Source organism: Lepisosteus oculatus, chromosome 14, assembly GCF_040954835.1.
Source record: "Lepisosteus oculatus isolate fLepOcu1 chromosome 14, fLepOcu1.hap2, whole genome shotgun sequence".
Lineage (NCBI taxonomy): Eukaryota > Metazoa > Chordata > Actinopteri > Semionotiformes > Lepisosteidae > Lepisosteus > Lepisosteus oculatus.
In genome coordinates this window covers 3,152,071-3,169,371 of record NC_090709.1, presented here as the reverse complement: position 1 = coordinate 3,169,371, position 17,301 = coordinate 3,152,071, and the positions used below count along the sequence as shown (strand labels likewise).

Sequence of the window (17,301 nt, the reverse complement as noted above, 5' to 3'; positions counted from 1 at the left end):
TAGCCTCTGCTTCATCGTTTATTGAGCTTTTGATCAACGTCTGAGTGAAAAAGATTAGCTATTTTAACTCTTTGATTAAAGTTCACAAAAAGCACCTTCCTTCGAGCCGGAGTCAAACCAGTGACCTAAGGATTCCCTACTGTTCCCACTACAGTCGATACAATACAATTTCTTGTATTAGGAATGCGTCTTTTCGCATACCCCAGCTTTTCTCCATGGAGACACAGACACAGAGACAGGGAGAAAAGCCTGGGGTCAGAGCACAGGGTCTGCCATTGTACGGCGCCCCTGGAGCAGTTAGGGTTAAGGGCCTTGCTCTACGGAGTAGGATTTCTCTGCCGGCTGCGGGATTTGAACCGGCAACCTTCCAGTCACAGATGCAGATCCTTAGCCACAGAGCCACAGAGTGCAAATCATCAAAGTGTTCTGTCGCTTAAAACTTATTACAACCCTACCATGAATGGGGATTGAACCCACATGGACATTTGTCCATTGGATCTTAAATCCAACACCTTAACCACTCGGCCATCCTGGTCTACAGCAATATACTGTTCAGTTGTTTAACATTTAAATATGATTCAACAATTTAAAAAAATGAAACCAGCGCCCTGTCACAGAAACATACCCCGTTCTCCCGCACAACAAGCAGGGGTACTCAGCACTATACTAACGAGGAGCGCTTGTCCGGAGCTGAGCGTGAGCTCTGTTTACGGTCAGCAGTCATTTCCTCTTTTCCAAAGACATTTTCGCCTGCTCTCAGTAATTAATGTCGGTTTGAAGTCTGTTCCTGTTGTCTCCGCTCTTGACGAAGAGCAGCCTTACGTAAGAGACTCCCTTTCTCAAGAAGTTTGCCATCAGCCTGCAAGAAAGAAGAGCCATCAACCACCGAGGCAACCACTAAGACACTTACAGTAACATTAAACACATGAAATGTGAGATGTTTTCTATTAAGGGATGTTATCGTTTCTACTCTAACTTCTTTGTCAGAAGTGGGATTTGAACAAACATCTCTAGGGGAAACTACAACCTGAACGCAACGCCTTGGACCACCAGCCATCCTGCATGTGGCTCTTAAATGGAATGACGTTTTATTTATTTGTACTTGATGATAAGGGAAAAAAAAGTTAAATGTAATTAGGGAAATGTCTTTTTTCATGGGGAAAACAAGCCTGAGCAAATGTAAAGTTTAGAGCAGCGCTCAATAAAAACTATCTGAAACCGGTAGCGCTTCTTATGCGGATCAGTATATTCCGATACCAGTGGTTCTGCAGAAGAAATTAGAAAAGCTGAACTGCAGGCACTGTGTTGCTATTACTGCTACTCTGGCTGTAGCTGCTTTAAGATCTACTCAGCGGACACAGAATGTTGTATGAGGTCAGACTGGTTTGCGATGTCTGAATAACAGTATGCGAATTTAAGCTTATTTAAATAAGAGTATTTAGAATATAATACATGCTCCAAAAACGTTAATCCTTCACTGGCTGCTATTTGAAACGCCTTCATAAATGACACGTAATAGAGATTTATGCAGCTAGATTTTATGCTTCACATTGCAGTCAGGAAAATAAATCAATTTTCTTCAACACTTCTGGATAAAGTTCTTCTGTGGAGCAGGTTTCAGACCTCTGCGTACAGCTCCCTTGATGTCATTTTATTTTTACATCAGCAAGCACCTTGAAAGGTTTTTTTAATATTTTTTATTTGAACAACAAAAATACATAGAATACAAAAAAGAACACATATGACGTATCAACAACATCATCAGGGGCACGTGCTATAATCCAATTACACTTTCTGAAAAATCTACTGTCCATGCAAATGTACATGCTGATCTACAGGGCTCTTTTCTGCACTGAGCTGCTCATTTGAAATCCAGAAGGCAACACAGACGCGCTCCTATACCAAGAGTCTTATCTGGACCACCTGGTTAAAAAAACAGGAAACCTAACCACTAATCTATACTAATCTATATCTATATAAATGCTCTATAGGTTTAAAATTCAGGAATATGAATGGTCAATTGTTTACAATTGGAGTTTTTATGTTTCGTATGATTTAGCGACTTTTTTGCAACATGTAAAAAAAAAACAGCACACCTAAATGACAAAGCCTTAGAGCTACAGAGAAAAACAAATTGCATTTAAAGTAATTTTAAAGGCTCGAGATAACATTGCACTATAAACGCAAATGTTTGTCTTCTTTGTTGCACTTACGTTTTGTTGCTTTAGCAAATTTCATGCGGTTTATTTCTGACACAAGACATAACAAGCTTGTGTATTTATGACAAAAAAGCAGGGAAAGAATTTTCATTGACCTTGAAACTAAAATTGTTAAAAAGTAAGTTAATTGCACATATAGTAAATATATTTTCTCATATAATGGTGTGTTTTTTTTGTCTAAGAATCCTTCATGAATGGTTTAACAGACACTTTGCATGATTAAAACAAATATTTACGAATTTTAACGTTTTATACAATAAAGTTTTATTGTGAACATGAGCCCTGTTTATCGATATCACCAATACAGTTCTGGATTTTATTCTGCCTTCCTACGCACATATGAACAGCTCGCATGTGTGGTAGCGTATTAGCGTCAGGGATAAAAATAATGATATTGGCTTTTAAATGATAAACCATTTGCGTTTATACAAAATCACAATGCGTTGTCGCAGACATTGGGACATACTCTGTTTAAACACCTGTCGTTTTCTCTAATATTGGGTCCTGTGCTTCGGTCCATTTGAGAGAGGAGAAGACACTGAAAAAGTCTTTAGAAAGTGGATTTTGCACCTGCGACAGTGCTGTAGTGGTATCGTACAGACGCTCATACAAATCCATCACACGCTGGAAGCTCTGGAAAGCAACGTAAAATATTGCTCTGTCTGTTGGTGGATTAGGTATGCACGCTTTTTTCAATGTAAAATGCAATGTAAAAAGATCAAATTTGATTCAAAATCGATTAATGTAAAAACCGATAAAGCTCATGTTTTTTTATCTAGTTTTATCTATATCTATATCTAGTTTTTCAAAGGTCTTTTAAAAAAAATGTTTATCGCGATTGTGAAAGTTAGAGAAGGTGTACCAGCGCGTGCCTTCATATCGCCAGCTTCAGTCTTACCTGTAACTGCGAGAACGTTAAAAGCGCACAAGTGATCTGTCTTTCGTCAAAATAATTGCTGGAGCAGCAGGACGTAGAGTACCATCCAGCAGCTGTAGATGGTATTCGGGGAAGAGCTGATTCTGTTTTTAGCACAGAGAATGAGCTCAGTCCGGCTCCCAACAGAATCCATTCTGGTTTGGTTACTGTCAGACTGGGCGTCTGAGGCTCTTTGGATCGCAACGTGAAAAAAAAAAAGAAACAAAAACAATTGCTCACATCGTGTGATTTCCACGAGAGGAAGGGAAGATATCACTTTAAAAAAATCAGAACTGAATATTTGGATCCGGGGCCTCATACTTATCAAATTATTAAAATAATAATTATTAAAATATCAGATTGTGTTTCTGCAACATTTCGTGCACAGTACGCCGTATGTAACAATAAAACAACAGTTACAACGAGGGCTTTACACGCAGTCCGGGGTATTTTCCCCTTTTATATTTTTGCCACTTTATATCGAAGCTGTTATACTCCCAAAAGTGCAGAGTAGCGTGTAAATAAAAATGTACAATTCACCGCTGGTATAAACAGATGTGTGCCTTGTTTGCCTTTGTAAGAATTTGTTTCAAAAATAAAAAAAAGTCCACAATACGTTAAAAACTCAAAAAAACACAAACTTAATAATATAACGATACAAAATCAATACCAAATCATAAAGCTAATTAAGTACATATCCTTTCCTTTGAACACAGAGAACACCTTTATATAAAAAAAACCGTGACATTTGTATATACTTTTGAATTACAAAGCAGACAGAGTAGTCCCTTAATTCAAAGATCAGATTTTGGCCAAAACAAGACAATCAGACGGGAGTTTAATTCAGAACAAGAGCCTCTGCTTCGTGGTTTATTGAGCTTTTGATCAACATCTGAGTGAAAAAGATTTGCTCTTTTATCTCATTGATTAAAGTTCACAAAAAGCACCTTCCTTCAAGCCAGAGTCAAACCAGCAACCTAAGGATGCCTCACCATTTTTACTAGAGTCCTCCGCTCTACCAACTGAGCCATCGAAGGGAAATAGGGGACATTGTTTCCCTTGAATTTAAGCCACGAATCAGGTTTCTACAGTATGAACTTCCGGGGATATTACAAAATGTTTGATGGGGCATCAATCGTTCCAGGCGGATATTGACACCTTTTTTTCTCGAGGGATCATATTAAACATTTCATTAGTATCACGAGGAGGATCACCATGAGACACAGAACAGTTTAATTCTGTCTTTATTAGAAAGTAGTGTTTGTGCTACATTAAAAATATGTTCGTGGAAATATAGAAGTTGTGATTTTTAAAACTTATATTTGAATCGAAATGTGGTTTTGAGTTAAATATTAGCGTATTAATGTAATTAGTTTGTGTTTGTCATTACTATATATATATATTCCCATGTTACTATAATTTGTAGCTCAAGTTTACTAGTTGTGTTTTTTATGATATATCGTAATAAAAACTGCATAATTTGAACTACATATTTTTCAGGTGTGAATAATTGTATATTTTCAGAAAAAAATTCTAAACCAAATCACTGGCTTGATTTACTCGTTTCTACACCTATAAGACCTATCTTTGATGTATAATATACCTTTAACTATATAGGTATAATAGTCCTCTTAATGTATCCGTATAATAGAACTCCAACCATTTATGTATAATGGACAAACTATATAATCAGAGATGTCTAATTGACTTATAATGATATACGTATATTAGAATTTCATTCTAGCGACATTTTGAGCCGTAGAAACATTTTATCATTCCGTACTTTCCTGTGCAGTCAGACCAGTTCGACTTCAACTGCGCCTGACAACGGAGGTCGTTTTGAAAACAACGAGAGTAAAGGGACACTGCATGTCTGCAGAACATCACGTCGGAGTTTCAGGACAGTAACATCAGAGATTGGAAGCTAGGGAGTTTCAGGTCTGTTTTTTATTATAGGTTCATGAAAGTCTAAATACCTTTGCAAGAAGTATTTCAGAATCCCAGTCAAATCCAGTACAATTGCTGCACAGATCTGCATTCTACAATTAGAAAACTGTCCGTTTAATCAAACACGCCTCATAAGGCATTTTTAAAACAGGAATGCGTCTTTCTATAAAAATAAAATGACTTGAAGGGTGCTATAAGCTAAGGTGTGAAAGCCTGCTCTACAGAAGAAGTATATCCAGAGGTGCCAAAGAAGTCAAGGTTTCACCTCGTGAGAGAAAGCATTTCAGAAAACGAAGTTGCAGTCGCTTCCATGCATCATAACACCACTAGGTCAGACAACAAGAGCTGAAGAGCCGCTGTCGAGAGTAACGCGGCCGAGCGCTCTAAGGAGCTGGATTAAAGCTCCAGTCTCTTCGGGGGCATCTTTTGGGATTACACCACTGCTGCATATCTCCTTGTTAAAAAACACTTTTTTTTGTTGTTGCACGGTGGCCAAGTGGTAAGGTGTTGGTCTTGTAAACCAATAATCATAGGTTCAAGCCCCACCTGTGTCTGTTTCATTCGTCACCACTTTCCTTTAGTTTCAAAGTCTTTAAAAAATTTGCAATGTACAAGTTTCTATAGTAAGAAGAACATAACTGTCGCCAGTGATTAGTGTTCCTGCATATCCTGCCCTGTTTTTTAGTCGACAAAGCTTGTCTCTCTTCACACCCATCTTCCGAATGATCGCCTCAGCATTGGGAAGGAACGTGCGTTTGGTACAGCCCCCACTCCACAGTCTGATCACAAACAGATCGGGTGAGCTGTCAGTCTAGGTTGGAAGTAAGGTTCTTAAAATCTGACTTAGGAACGAGAAGACCGTGTTTTTTTTTAAACGAGTAAATGATAAAATTATATAAGTAGTGGGACAAAACATTGTCTGCCTGCAAGACTGTCATGCTAAACGTCACAAATTGTGTTCTTCCAGTTGTGTCAATCGTCCTAAAGTTACGGAAAATCGGATGCAACTGGTGCATTCAGCATACATTTCTTCAGGATAGTCGAATGGTTTAAAATAACTATTTCATAGATTCGCGTCTAGCTTTGTGTTCCGCTCTCCAAATAGAGGCGCGGGTTCAAATCCCACCCCCCACAGTAAGGCGTTTTACCCTGTCTTACACTGTTCCAGTCTTGTTGTGCTCGCTGACAATCACAATAGGAGGAAAACGGAGAAACTGCTTAGCAAGAACATAACGGACAGAAAAAAGCTTCGTAAACACGTGAATGTGATTAGCAGCAGTAAGGTATGCATTCAAATGTTGAAGAAAGGTGCAGCACAAGGCAATTTGTGAGAATTCGCGGGTTTTTATGTGGCTTGGACTTCTTTCAAGCCTATGAAGGTGACCCCCTTTTCATTTTCATTTTCAAACTTCAGAACCAAATAACAAAAAGGTTTCATGTAAGACCGTTGGAAATACCGGTTTCATGATATATTCGGCGAACCTGAATGAAATATTTTAGTGCATGCTCAAATGCGAAGAATTAAAAAAAACCCTGGAAAATCAACTCTTGCAGTAAATGTCATAAATTTAAAGCGTGTAGTCTGCATGAACAGAGCAACATGTCACATGTCCTCTTTTATCTCGGGCAGTGCATTCCAATAAGATGGCTCTGCAGAAGACATGAGAAATGCCAAACTCGTTGTTGCCATTATTGCTACTCTTGCTACTGTAATTTTAAGCTCTAATCAGCGGGCATGTACAGTTGTACAGGAGCTAGACTATTTTGCGCCATCAAAATTCCATTATGTGAATTTAAGGTTTTATTAATAACAGCATTAACTATACAATGCCTGCTCAAAAACTGCTACCCATTAGCTTAAGAAGCAGCCGTGTTTTAACAAAGTGTGGTATTTGAACAGTAAATGCTGAAGTATTTAATACTTGTGAGCAGATCTTCCTCAAGTCAGAAACACTCTTGCTCGCCCGATGCTTTCAGAGCAATATCTGAATCAAGGCTCAAAATGGAAAGAAAGCTGAATCAGGCAAAGGTCATAAGGCACTCGGGGTCACTGTACCCTATAACATCCTGCTTGAACTGTCCAACTAAAAGCTTAGAAGGATCAGAAAGGACACAAACAACCCTTGAATCCACAATCTTGAACTTAAGGGTCGCCAGCTCTCCTCTATTACAACAGTAATATTACTAGCGTTGATACAACATAGTTTAGTAGGCTGAGACTTTGAATGCAATGGGATGGTGGCCAAGAGCTAAGTTGTCAATCTTCTAAACCTACTGTGCCTTCCTTATTCACCGCCATGTTATTTTATCTAGATTGTAAAGTAACTTGCAAAACGTCTCTACTTGTTACTCTGTCTCAAAATTGTAGAGAAAAGTTATCTGTTATAGCCTTAACAGAATGCAGAAATCAAATATATGGGATTTGTTAAGAACTTTATTGTCTTTTCACAAATTACTACAGAATAATACAAAGAAGACATTTTATAGTCTTATATTGAAACCATGAAACCTATGCACACATTCACAAGAGATTACGATAGAAAAACGCATTTGCTCCGGAAAATTAGATCACGTATGATGTTAAATAATTTCTTAAAATAACACTAAATTGCAATCTTGAAACCAAAATTAGAAATATTGAAAACAACCTTTGTTCCCCAGGAAGAAAAGCTGTTTTATATGATGGGACCCGGTTTTACATAATCAGGATTGGGAAGATAACTGTACCCTAGCAAAGGAAAATGTTACACAAACTTTGGAAAGCACACTCTGAATCCATCCGCATATTTGATTTCCAGGATCCGTTCAAAGCAACTTGGCTCTTCACAAGCAAATCATTTCAGGGAAGAAATTCAGTTTAGTCAACTACTGGTGCATTCAGCACACCTTTTCCTCTCACTTGTCAGGATGGCCGAGTGGTCTAAGGTGCCAAGCTCAAGGATGTGTGTCTTTCTAGCTGGCTTGGGTGTGCTGGTCTCCAAATGGAGAGGTGGGTTCAACTCCCACTCCTGACAGCTTCTGTTTTTACCTCTCTTGAATTGTTCCAGTGCTTGCTGACAGTGAATGACTGTAAAAGCAGCAGAAGTAAGCAAGCAACTCAGTGCAATTTGCAGAGTATTCTGTACTATTAAAATCCATTGGTTTTCATACTTTTTGGAATTCGTAGCTCAAGAAGTGACTACTGTTTCATTTTCTATTCACCAACTCAATTTGCATTCTGCCCCTCACACCTCACAACAGAATAACAAATGGCTTCATGAGCCACAGGATCCCCATGCAGATACAGTTTGCACTATGTATTAGGTAACCCAAATGAAATATTTTAGTGTCGTCTCAAATGGAAGAAATTTCATGAAACCTCAGAATGGAATGCTTGCAGAAAAGGCCAGCAATTCAAAGTGTGTAGGCAGCATGAACAGACCAAGGCAGCTCTAAGTTACAGCGATCTGAAGCCACAATTACTTATTGCACTCGGCAGTGCTTTCCGAGTCGACGGCTCTGCATAAGAAATGAGAAGTGCTGGACTCCAAATACGATCTTGCCATTACTGCTACTCCTGCTGCTGTAACTTAAAGCTCTAATCAGTTATCAAAGTTGTACAAGGGCTACACTTCTTTGCCCCGCCAAAATACCATTATGTGAGATTAAGAAGAAGAAGTATTGCAACAAAGTGTTGTCTTCAAACAGTAAATGCTCAGGTGTTTATACTTACTCGTGAACAGATCACCCTCGATTTAGAAAAACCTTTGCTTGCCCCTTGCTTTCACAGCGATATCTGAATCAAGCCCCAAAGCACATACGACATTGGGTTGTCACTGTACACTATCACGTCTTGCTTGCACTGTCCTACTAAAAGATTAAAGGGATCAGAAAAGACACAAACGACCCTTGAATCAACAATTCTGAACTTAAGGGTCACCAGCTCAACCAACTGCACCTCTCTTGCTCCTTTATTACAACAGTAATATTACTAGCATTGGTTGAACATGGTATCGTAGGTTGACAGCTGGAACACGTGACTCACATGCGGTGACAGTGCCATTCTCAGATATCGCTGCACCATATTGGTTTGGGAGCAGGATTAAATTTACCGTGGAAACACGTGTGCCTCCATTTAGGTTGGCAACTTCCAAGAAAATAATTTTCACACATTGAATTTGATCTTCATATTCCTTTTGTATTCTCAGCTGTAATATTTCACAATTACAGTTCAGATTTGTTGGAAAACTTAAAATAAACAATTTTCTAAAAATGATCTGATGAAGTATTGCCAGGATCTATATTTAGCGTTCGGTAGCAATAGCACTGCTGATATTAATGGAGTAGAAATGTATGATGTATTGACAGCTTTATCTGAAGTGAGAAGTCCTAGAATGCCGCCCATAAAAGTTTTAGGATTCATATGAAGAAATACCTTTTTCCACCCAAAATGCTGCTATTATGTGAACATTACCAGTTTCGGTAGCTTCTGTCCACGATTTTCCAAAACTGAAACTACTAACAAAATTATTGCACCATAATAATTTTGTTAGTAGTTTCGAAAAATGTATATCAAGACTAGTAAGAAGACAAGATTTTACAGAAATATTAAAAAAAGATGCAAGCATAAAAAGTAGATAAATTAAATTCAATTAAGTTTTTTTTTGTTTTTGAGAAATGGACGTGCACACATCAGAAGACACTAACGTTTGTCTTCGTCAGAGTGTGTATAACAGTTTAACACAAAAGGTTTTTAATTGTGATTTTGTTTAAATTCAATAAATCATCTATCAAGAAATAAAAAAAAATAGTTTTATTTCGTAAACTATAAACCATGAAGAGATTTACAGGTCATGTCCTTCACTTTGTAGGTAAACAATCAGTCTTTTAACTTAAGTGTTCAGCATTCAAGTGGATGGTTGTGTTTCTTGAATCTCTTGTGATCTCTTGAGTCATTGTTTTGTCCTTCATGTTTTTGATTTTTACCATGGATATTTTACACGTTCTATTTATCATTTTTCTTCCCAGCTTTTACTTTTCCTTTACTATAGAGTAAATTCATGGGAACGAAGAAATAAGGATGGGACAAGAATCACATTAAAGCTTCCAGTGACTGGGCACAAATGAATCAGTTATACAGTCATTGGATGTCTGTGTCTTCATAACTTTTAAGACTTTCATGTCAGATATTGTCAGTTCCTCATCACAGGAATCACTTTCAGAATAGACAGGAAATCTGAAGTCCATCTGGGTTTATGCACTGTCTGGCGAAAAAGCCAAGTGTTGAAAATAACATACCTAACCATAGATTGAAACAACAAACCCCATCAGAAAATATTGTAATAATGTACCACTTCAGTTTCCTCAACGACGTGCTCCTCATTCAAAGAGGCCATCTTCGCGGCAGTCAGTGGCTGGTCCAGACAGCTCAGTCGGTAGTTTATGCCGGACACCCCAGCTAATTTTAAGCATAAACACTTTTAAATTGGTTGGGGTGCTATAGTAGACCCCAACCACAAACCTCATGATTTGGGGGAAGAAAAAGAAAATTATGTGCAAAATTATATCAGATTAAAAAATGTAAAGCTTTTGTGGAATGTTTAGATCTTTACATTTTACTGACAACTTCTCTGCAGTTGGAACTGCTAGGTCATAAAAGGGTTAAGGTTCATATCTCTAAAAAACACATCTCTCAGAACTTTACGGTTTCGGGCGTGGACAGTGAAGTGACCTAAAACCTACATAAGGACTTGGCTTGCAGTGTCCGAGTCTGTCAGTCTTGGGAGATATTTGGACTTCAGAAAAATAGAACAGTGGCATGCAAAGAGCAGATATAGACAGTGGGAGACTCCCTTTTTTGAAGCATTTGATGGATGACGCTGAATTTTTCTTGGGTATGTACATTCGTCTTATTGAAAGTGAAATTGCAGCGTTGCTAGCGAGAGCGTGTCTCATGCATCCATATCGTTTCCATTACATGCAGCAGATATACACCTGACGCAGGCGACAGGCTCAACAGGGAATAAATCTGTGGTGTTGGAGTTGTCAGAACTCTCCGGCACCAGTGGGTAAGAATTACAGCCGTGTACATCTGTATTGTGGACAGTGTCAGAGTCTGGGTATAAGCCAATGGCTGTAGCGAATATAAATGGTATCACAAGAGTCAGCTACAGAGAACTTAACACCATTGCTCAAGAGAGCATGTACCTATTAATTTCCATTAGATGCTTCTGTTATACAACTGCTGCAGGCAGCAGGCTCGACAGGGAATTAATGTGCGGAAGACAAGCAGAGCATTTCTAAATAATCTTTGACAAATGGTGCGTATTACTTAAAAGATGTCTGTGATGCATTATAAAACACACTTTTATCAATCACATTTAAAGGGGAATTTAACTAATTAAAAAAATGTCCTGCTTACGTAAAGACACTGCTCCGGCTTCAAATAATGTTAGTGGAGCCCAAAACATAAGGCACAGCACAACCATGAAAAAAGGTTAGTATTATTTAAGCGGTGGCAAGTTGTATTTTAAAACACCTCTTTCATCAGTTACAATAATAGGTTACCCCAAAACAAACATGAACTTGGTTCCATATCAATTAAACAGTTACTTCTTTTGGAGGAATGTTAACATAATTAAAAGTTCCTAGTTAACTCAGTTTTCTGTTTTTGATATATTCAGCATTGCTGACTAATCCTTAATACCTATTTCTTAATCACACAGATGTGGCATTTTCGAGAGTGGAAAAAGATGTGGGAGAAATGGGGGAGCAGGTACTAGGCCCAGTGGAGAGCATTTCTTCATGGAAGGCCGTAGTTAACAAAACACTTTTGTTATTAAAAACGTGCTAGACCTTTGGATAGAACTAGTAGCGCGTTTAGAGAGTTGCCAAATGGTAATGTTTTAAAGTGTATGAGCTGCATAGCTCAGTTACTAGCTATGGTGAGCACTAATGAAATGGGTAAAAAGAGAGAATTTGAGCGCCTAAATTCTGTTTATCCAGATGTACAACCGATCTACCAAAAACAAGTCCAGTCGTTTACCACTTTCCTTTTTGACATAACTTCTACAGAGAATGCAGCTCTAAAGGCAGCATTTCACGACCTGGCAATGGTGTTTTATGGTACAAATGCGCCGAATGCTGATGGATGTAAATGACTAAACATGCGGTTTTAAAAGTGGTTTAAAGACCGACCCCTTACCAACATCAAGCATCAGTATGTTAATAAAAGAATTTAGCTTGCAAAAGCATTTTTGTTGAGACACAAAAGATTCAGAGACACAACATTCCACATGACCAATCCGATCCACACAATGAGAATGCTGGAGTAGAAAATAATTTAATGGTCAGGGGTACTGTAGTAGAACCTGATAAAGATAACTTTGAAAACCGAGAGCTGGTTATGATGAACAATGAGAATCAGGATAGTGGCTGGAACTTGTGCGACGTTATGATAGGACGTATAATTTAATAATAATTAGTAATTCATTATTTTAAAGCAACGGGGCACTATGAAGAATTTGTTTTGTTAATCTTGACAGAATAGACTCATGTACAGGCTATAAATGCTGTGCATGGAACAGTCCAAAGAATATTGGATGAATGTTTGCCAAGTGTACTGTAGGTCCTTATGACTTTATACAGTTGCGTTTGTCTTCCGGCAGCTATAATAACCTGTTTTTCTCGCTCAGAAGGCAGCCCGGAGAATAAATGCTGCTGATTTTTTAAATTACATCTCAGGCCTCTTACAGAGCCACACAGAAGTTCTTACAGATGACACAGTGGTCACAGTGGTACGGAATATGGAGGGCGGTGACCGCAGAAGGTTTAAATCCGTTTTGTACAGTAGGGTAATTGAACAGAAATAAGCACACCTTATCGCCTTACGTTATCTGGACAGGAATCTGTTTTGCAGGTTGTACGTACGGCTTGGTGAATACTGGTAGTAGCAATAAGGAAAAGTTACAAGGGGCTGAGCAATTACACTGCGATTTGGGTTTTTCAGAGAATCAGAAAATTAGCTTGTCAGATGTTGCAGCTTTTGAAATGCATTTAAAGGTGCTCATTTAAATTTTGTACCATGATCAGGGCCAGTGGAAATATTTTACATAGGGTCCCACACCGCTTAATCTAAAATACTTTTTGATAAATAAATAAATGAAAAGGTATATCCTTTAGTATTTTATTTGTTTTATTAGGTTGTCTTTATCTATTTTAATGACTTAGATGAAGATCTGATCACATTTTAGGTCAAATGTATGCAGAGATTCAGACATTTTAAAGGGTTCACAAACCTTCTAGTACCACTGTAGTTATTTTATTTTTATTTTGTTGTGTCCATTGTCCCCTGGCTCTTGACCTGTGAATGCACACAGGAGACTTTCAGGCAGGGGGCTTGTCCTGAGCCTCTGTGAAAGACCCACATGCTCTCATGAATAACTGCTCCAGTAGCACATTACCGTACAACTACAGCTTAAAGAGGACCTCCACCTCAGTGTCCTCTACAACTGAAGGGACATCACCACCTCAGAGACAATCTCAGTTTCCTCCATCTCCAGCTGGCTTCCACAGACTGCCAGAGGAGGAAGAGCCCCAGCTGACAGAGGACAGCAGCAGCATAAGAATTCTGCCTTAAGCCAGCTGTGCTGACAGTACTAGTGTCAGTAACCTGAGTCCCTGGGTGCCTATGCTGACAGTAGTGACCAATAATTTAGATGCAGAGGTGCACTGTGAGAGGCCTGTGTATTCACCAAACAAGAGCCCATTCAACATCCTGGCTACAGATGACGATGGGGTGAGCTGTGAGACACTGCAAAAGCAGGGCAACAGCTCTTAGGCTTACTCTGTCATTTTAGAGTGTGCTACAGCAGGGATAGGTTGTCCTTGCATCAGAGCACTGCATATATGCCTCTTCAAGAATACACTTCTGTCTGCAGCACTGACAACCTGTCTGTCTCACCATACATGCAGGGTTGCACAGCCTCTCCACTGAAGCTCTGCAAGGGAAAGCCAGGACTAGACTTCATCCCTGAACGATCCCCCTCACTGCAGCAGGAGCAGAGACTAAACACTGAATCCATCTTTTCTCCAGAAAGCAACGGCCTCACTGCCATTTCTCCCAATCCAAACAACAAGTTACAATAGCACCAATTTCAACTCATCTGGGAGTTCACACTGCAGTACCGACATGAGCAAGTGGATACCGATTTGGGCCAGAACAGCATCGCTCCTTGTAACCCAGTGCTGCTTCAGAAAACCTGGCCTGCTCTTGTGCTGGGCAGATCAAAGTCACCTGTGTTGATTTGACTTCACATGAGGCTACCATTCATGGAGCCCTGTTGAAAAGCACCAACCAGTGACTGGCTTGATACCCCAGAAAGAAAGAAACCGAACTGATGTTAGGTTCTGTTTTATGTGATTCCAATAGCAAAGATGTTACATACCAGTTCTTTTGTTATGTTTTAAAAGCTTCTATGTTTTCTTTTCTGTCATAACGTTATTGTTTTTGTTTTGCTTATAGTGTGATGTACTGCAGTTCTGTTGTTGTTGTTTTGTTTCAGTTTTAACATAGGAACTGTTTTATTTTTCATCTTCCATGTTCCAGTTGAACAGGTTTTCTTAAACCATTAGATCTCAGTTTTGGAATATTCCCGAATGCTGCACTATACAACACTAGCAGGAAAAAAAAAGAATCCAAAATAAAATTTACAGATAGGAGAATATTCTCACTCGTCCAAAAGTTCCCTTTGGACCCCACAATCCAGGACTGAGTGTAAAAAATGTCTGAGTACAACCTTTTACAGATCATCATGGTGGTTCAGTGGTAAAATTCTTGCCTGTCATGGGGGAGGCCTGGGTTTGATTCTCAGCCAATTAAAGATTTTTTGCAGCTACATCACCTTGCAACTCACAACTGAAAATGCACTGAAACTGTGCAGCTGTGAACCTGGTCAGTACCTGGATGGGGGAGACTTCCTGGGAAAAACTAAGTTTGCTGCTAGAAGTGGTGTAAAGAGACTCTTTAGATCTTCCAATGTCTAATAGCATTAGTTTCCTTCAAGGTTGTCCAAGAGTGTACCTTTCACTGATGCACAAATATTAATCATGGGGGTGTACCTTCAAGGTGCCTTACAACTGATCAGAGACGTATCATAGCGTATGATCATTTCCACACACTCCTTGTGTTGGAATAGTAGGATGAAGAAGGATGAAATACTGCTTTAACATGTAATGGCATTATAGTCAACTGCAGGACTTCAGGGGTGTTTTTTTTTCATCTAATTTGTAAGAGCTTAAATCAAAGACAATTCCTTCATCTAAAACGCATAAAAAAGCTATTCAAACTGCAGTGTGGTGCAGCTTCTAAAATCCTTGTACACATTTCTCTGTTATTGATGTTTTTTTTAACAAAGTTCCATTTCATGTCCGAACTTGGAGACTTTATAATTCTAACTTTAAGTCACCCTTTAATCCTCTGAGGCCTATCTGTCCTAGCATGTATTTTGTATTTTTTTTTGTTTTTAAACAGAGATCAAATATGAAAAAGGTTTCAGATGCCACCTTGCACTCCATGTTGGATTGCAGCAAGAATGCAGCATTGTGAGTGGGGGCACTCTCTGTAGTTGTGGCCGAGTGGTTAAAATGATGCCTATGTGTTTGATAATTGTTTTTCCCAAAAAAAGTTCATTATTGATCATAATCTCCAGCAAACAAAAAAAGTGCTGAACATGCGAGTCATTCTTGAATCAGAGTCAGGCTACACAGGTATCTGTTATGTGGTGGTCAGGATATATTTGTATGAGAAACAGGAGGAATTGCTCCACTCCTATTAAGCATAAATTGAAACAGGATAAGAAAGGGGCATTTTGTGTGTTTGTGCATATGTCAACGTATTATCTACATCATAGTGCCTTTCTCATTTGAATGATACTAGAAGGACCACAGAGCAAGCTTTGTCAAGAGTGGGATTCAAACCCGTACCTCCAGAGTGACACCAGTATTTAAAACTTTGAACAAATGTGTCAGCTTTTATAATCCATCTTATTTGTGGAGTGGATGTGTATCTAAAAGTAAAGCGAAGATGCTCACTAAGGTGGGGATGACAGGTTCTGGCTATGCGAGAACTGCGAATCATATTGCTAAGAGATTATCAGGAAATAATATTTAATTACATTTTGTTTATGTGGTTGGTAAAGTTTATATATATATATATTGCTTGTCCTGTCCAGATTAAACAAAAAAAAATAGTTGCATTGAAAAAAACAAAACTTACTTATAATTCCATATTTTTATGTTAATGCTGACAAAATAGATTTTCATATTAGGACAGATTCATACAATATCTCTTGATTCTTTATTATTTCCCCTTTAGTTCAGATATATTTATTGTATTTAATTTTTATCCTCTCTGGGTATAAACACATTTTAGATTGTGCAACATAGACTTTGAGGTTTTTGGTAGAATTTAATGAGATTTGTTTTTTTTTCCTCTTAAGTGTGATACTTTAGGATCCTATTCTGTTCTATACGTTTCATGCTTAAAAGTTGTTACACAATTATGAGCCTATCCAAAGAGAACAGTCTTAACTGTAAATTAAACAGGATTAAACTTAACATCCCAAGACTACAAAGAAATAAAGAATTAATTCAATTTAGACTTGATTCAATTTAAAATCGAATAAAACGAAAACTTATATACATTTTATTATACACAGTACTGCATGACTAGAACTTATGTCCTATTATACATATATTATGTTTTAGTTAACCATAAGTAAGGGTACAAAATCAAAAGTGGGTGACTACAAAGTGACTATGACTAATAGACATTTTAGGAACAAGTAAAGGTTTATTCCATGCTGAAAAGAGAAGAGAGGAAACATAATGTTTCGGCTGTGAAGCCTTCTGAGGGTGTTACATGCTGACTCATCTACCTACTTGAACTAATAAGACATTTTAGACATAAGACATGATTAAATCAAAAACTGGTGACTAATTTGGTGTGTTTTTAAGTCAACTGACTGAATAAAATTCCTCCCAAGGTGACTGTAGCTAAATGATCTCTCTTCTGTGTGACTGCACTGGTGGACTCTGAAGGTCTCTTGTGTGACTGTGCTGGTGGGCTCTTAAGTTACCTGATTCACTAAAACTCTTCCCACACTGAATGCAGCTGAATGGTGGGCTGACTGGTTGCTCTCCTGTGTGAATGCGCTGGTGGTCTCTTAAGGTCCTTAAGTA

At 38.4% G+C, this 17,301-nt stretch overlaps 1 non-coding gene across 1 annotated transcript; it reads right to left on the bottom strand.

The window, feature by feature from the left end:
• Positions 1-452: 452 nt before the first annotated feature.
• On the bottom strand, positions 453-535 carry trnal-uaa (transfer RNA leucine (anticodon UAA)). The gene has a single exon. It is a non-coding gene; the product is annotated as a tRNA-Leu (tRNA).
• Positions 536-17,301: the final 16,766 nt, after the last annotated feature.